The following is a 5,000-nucleotide window of genomic DNA, read 5'->3' as shown; positions in this document are numbered from 1 at the left end:
CGAAAAAACTGAAAAAATGGAAAACAATGATACAGGTTGATTTTTAAAAGAAAAATGAAGTGTAAACGCAGCAAATGGACGCCTTTGTTCTATAATAAGCATTAATAAGGGAATGTAACACTTAGATGATTTGTAAAGAGCAAAATATTATTATCATTATTATTCAGAACATAACCCTATTCATATGGAACAAGCCCACCACAGGGGCCACTGACTTGAAATTCAAGCTTCCAAAGAATATTACGGTGTTCATTCGAAAGAAGTAAACAGAAGGTAATGGGAAATACAGAAAGAGGAGATAAGTTATTAGACAAACAGACAAATTAACAAATAATTAAACAAATAAATAAATAAAAATGTAAGTAAAAATATTAGAAGACAAATCCCTCGGATTAAAACGAACTGACTTTGAATCTCGACACAAATAATATCATCTAAATCTCCCATCCCTCCGGCCTCCAAATAAAAAAAAAAAGATATATATATATATAAAAATTAAATCAATGATTATAAAATCCTTGGAGTAGATTCCCCAGCTAAGATATTAGATCCCAGTCCCAGCGCGGGTCTGAAATTCAAATTCCATGGGGGTCCTCTGGGAAATTAGGCAATTTGAAGGTCGATAAAAAATGGGAGCAGGTCGGGCCAGGTTCATATCTGTGTGTGGTGGATATCAGATTAGTTTTATATTAAAAATAGGATTTAAGGTAAGCTAAGCTGTGCTTATTGCGTGTTTTAGTTCTGATATATGTGGTCTAAGTTCATATTTAGTTTCTGTTACAGGATTAAAAGGGATTATAGTAATGTTCACATACAGAAGGGATTTATGTAAGCATACACAGATATATATATATATATATATATATATATATATATATATATATATATATATATATATATATATATATATATATATATATATATATATATATATATATATATATATATATATAAATGACTTCTTGTCATTTATACACGACTAACATTTTTATATTTACAAATATCACTTATTATCGAATTCTCCATGCCCAAAAATGCTACTACTACTACTACTACTACTAATACTAATACTAATACTACTACTACTACTACTACTACTACTACTACTACTACTACTACTACTACTACTAATAATAATAATAATAATAATAATAATAATAATAATAATAATAATAATAATAATAATAATAATAATAATGATTAAACTTTTAAATTTGGGTCACCAAGTTGCATTGATTCTACAAAGAAAAAAAATTTAAGAAAAATGAACTTTCTTTTATATATATCTTAATTAATTTCTTCAGGAAACAAGTCATACATTTAGTGATGGTAGGAATAAACATCAATAAATTTTTTTTAAAGTACCTAGTCCTATGATACTGTCCGTATAATGCATGTACCATAGGCATATATATCTGTCCATAGAGCCATACATAAACAGTAACTTTATACATTTGTCCATTTACTTATAAATTAGCCTAAAGACTTTGATTCATATATATATTACCCACTAACCACAAACCTGTTTACATGTATGTCCATATACCTGCACACTTTATCTCAAACCTGTAGACTTAGGCCTACTCAAAGATAAAGAAATGTTTATAGGCCTACACACAACATTTATATCGAAGATCCGTATATCTTTAGTGGATGAATTTGTATAACTACTTATATATTTATAGGCCTACACAACTGAGATCCGTATATTTTCAATGGACGAATTCGTATAATTACTCATAAACGTTTATACATAGGCCTACGGAATTGTTCTTGGCTATGCAAATGATCCCTGACGCCCGTAGGCCTATAGGGGCCTACAAAGGCATTTGCATATATACAAGAGACAAAAGTTTATTTATTTCAGTACGGAGATGGAATAAAGCATCTTTTCCAGAGAGAGAGAGAGAGAGAGAGAGAGAGAGAGAGAGAGAGAGAGAGAGAGAGAGAGAGAGAGAGAGAGAATAATCATATAAAGACTCTTGAATTATGTGACACATTCTACTGACCCGTTCCAGAAAGAGGACTATGCCAAATTCCTTGGAACAGATCAGTGACATAAAATGGGAATCCTTGGAACAGGTCAGTGACATAAAATGGGAATCCTTGGAATAGGTCAGTGACACATAATACGTCAAAGGGTCGTTTAAGCGAAGATGGCAAAGAGATTGCCCCATGACAATGCATTTTTCCTTGGGGTCATTCAAGGTCATTTAAGCAAAGGTTTTATTCCTTTTGGATAATTGTCGTAATTTATATTTCCACTTTTTTGGAATCAAAGTCTTACTTTTTGGAATTAAAGTTTTACTTTTTGGAATCAAAGTCTTGCTTTTTGGAATCTGAGTCTTACTTTTAGGAATGAAAGAATTATTTTTTGGGCGCAAAGTCTTGCTATTCACAATCACTCTAGCTTTTTGGAATCAAAGGCTTACTTTTTGGGATCAAAGTCTTACTTTTTGGAATCAGTCTTACTTTTTTGGAATCAAATTCTTACTGTTTGGAATCATTCTTACTTTTCTGGGCTCAGTCATTTTTACTTTTAGGAATTATAAAGTCTTACTTTTTAGAATCTGTCTTACTTTTGGGAATCAAAGTCTTTATTTTTTGGGATCAAGATCTAACTTTTTGGAATCAGTCTTGCTTTTTGGAATCAAGATCTAACTTTTTGGAATCAATCTTGGTTTTTGGAATCAAAGTCTTACCTTTTGGAATCAAAGTCTTACCCAAAAAAGGCTTAATTTTAATTTGATACAAAAATATATATCAACGGTAATATTACTAATAACGAAAGCAACATTATGTTGACAATATTAATTGAAATAATAATAATAATAATAATAATAATAATAATAATAATAATAATAATAATAATAGTGAAGAAATTCACAATGATGTAGGTGTAAATATAAATTTAAAATATACATACAAAACGTTTTGTATATATATCTTTAATATGCACTTACACCTACACCATTGTGGATTAATTCACTAACAACAACAACAACAACAATAATAATAATAATAATAATAATAATAATAATAATAATAATAATAATAAGAGAAGAACAAAGAAGAGAAGGACAATATAATAAAATAACAATAATAATATTAATAATATTAAAATTAATAACAATAGAAATAGAATTTCAATCATAAAAGAATCACCAATGAAGAGAAAGATAATAATAATAATAATAATAATAATAATAAGAACAATAATAATAAAAGAAGGATAATACTAATAAAATAACAATAATAATAATAATAATAATAATAATAATAATAATAATAATAATAATAATAATATTAAAATATAAATAATAACAACAGAACGATATTCGTATCATTTTAATCATAAAAGAATAACCAATGAAGAGAAAGATAATAATAATAATAATAATAATAATAATAATAATAATAATAATAATAATAATAATAATAATAATAATAATAATAATAATAATACTTTTAATGGGCCCCCAAGGTATCTCTTCCATTATCCTTAATTGCATGGTTCTTTTGATCTTCATTACAAAAGCCTCCCCTCCCTCCCCCCTTCTCCCCTCCCACTCCCTCCCCTCTCCCTCCCCTTCTCCCCTCCCACTCCCTCCCTCTCCTCTCCCTCCCACTCACCTCCACCCCATCCATGCAAACCCTGTTAAGGGTGACAAAAGAATTTCATTAAGTGAAATACTCTGAAATATGCCCCCTAACCCCACCCCTAACCCCGTCTCTCTCTCTCTCTCTCTCTCTCTCTCTCTCTCTCTCTCTCTCTCTCTCTCTCTCTCTCAACCCAGCATGGGCCTTTAGCCTTCCACTCTGCACCTTCCATCTTTCCACACACAAAAAGATCTCATATTCCTTATCTCCATTTCATAAAAAAGGAGAGAGAGAGAGAGAGAGAGAGAGAGAGAGAGAGAGAGAGAGAGAGAGAGAGAGAGAGAGAGAGAGAGAGAGAGAGAGTTTCATAAGAAAGTGTGTGTGTATGAGTTTTTGTTCTTTTATAAATATATATATATATTACTTATATATATATATATATATATATATATGTATATATATATATGTATACATACACACACACAGATATATATATATATACATATATATACACACACATATATATATACACACACACACACACACTATATATATATATATATATATATATATATATATATATATATATATATATATATATATATATATATATATAATAATGTTGGTCAAAGGTTAAACTCTCTCCCCTCTCAACACCCTCAAAGGATATCCACTAGGATACAGGAAGGATAACCGCCATTTCGCCCCAACCACACGAAAGGACGTCGGAAACTCTACGGTCAGTGCACACCGCCAATCGATATATATAAACATTTGACTTGGTTCCTCTCTCTCTCTCTCTCTCTCTCTCTCTCTCTCTCTCTCTCTCTCTCTCTCTCTCTTGTGGATCCGAGAATTTTGGGAATTGAAAAGTGGTCCTACAGGAGTTGTAAGGAAGGAGTTGAAGGGTTGAAAGTGATGCTAAAGGATGTGAAAGGAGGGAATTAAAGGATTGAAAGATTATTAAATGTGCCCAAAAGGATTTTCTAGGATTTCTATTATAAATCAACGTGTTGGACGATATTTTTTGGTCCAAAAGGAGTTTAAAGGAACTGAAGGATTGAAAGTGCTGGTAAAGGATTTGAAAGGAAGGATTAAGGGATTGAAAAATTATTTAATGTCCAAAAGGATTTTTTTTTTCAGGATTTGAAAAATAAATCAGCGTATTGATTATATTTTTCAGTCCAAAAGGAGTTGAAAGGAAGGAATTGAAGGACTGAAAGTACTGCTCAAGGATTTGAAAACAGGATATTATAGTACTGAAAGATTACTAAATGCCGAAAAGGATTTTTTTTAGGATTTTAAAAATAAATCAAACCATTAGACGATAATATTTGGTCCAAAAGGAGTTGAAAGGAAGGAATTGAAGGATGTCAAAGGGAGGTGTTAAAGGAGAGAAG

General features: G+C 30.4%; 1 protein-coding gene across 2 annotated transcripts in view; it reads right to left on the bottom strand.

The window, feature by feature from the left end:
* Positions 1-5,000, bottom strand: part of LOC136853567 (uncharacterized) — a 63,184-nt gene that overhangs the window by 28,993 nt on the left and 29,191 nt on the right. The window contains exon 2 of one of the 2 annotated variants that reach the window (XM_067129297.1): positions 1-8. This exon is cut by the window's left edge and continues 193 nt beyond it. The exons of the other annotated variant lie outside the window; for it this stretch is intronic. The gene's annotated coding sequence lies outside the window, so the exon portion shown is untranslated. The remainder of the gene's footprint in view (positions 9-5,000) is intronic. 2 annotated transcript variants of the gene reach the window in all.

Source organism: Macrobrachium rosenbergii, chromosome 27 (assembly GCF_040412425.1).
Source record: "Macrobrachium rosenbergii isolate ZJJX-2024 chromosome 27, ASM4041242v1, whole genome shotgun sequence".
NCBI classification, from domain to species: domain Eukaryota; kingdom Metazoa; phylum Arthropoda; class Malacostraca; order Decapoda; family Palaemonidae; genus Macrobrachium; species Macrobrachium rosenbergii.
The sequence above is the reverse complement of the archived record's forward strand: the minus strand, read 5'-3'. Positions and strand labels throughout refer to the sequence as shown.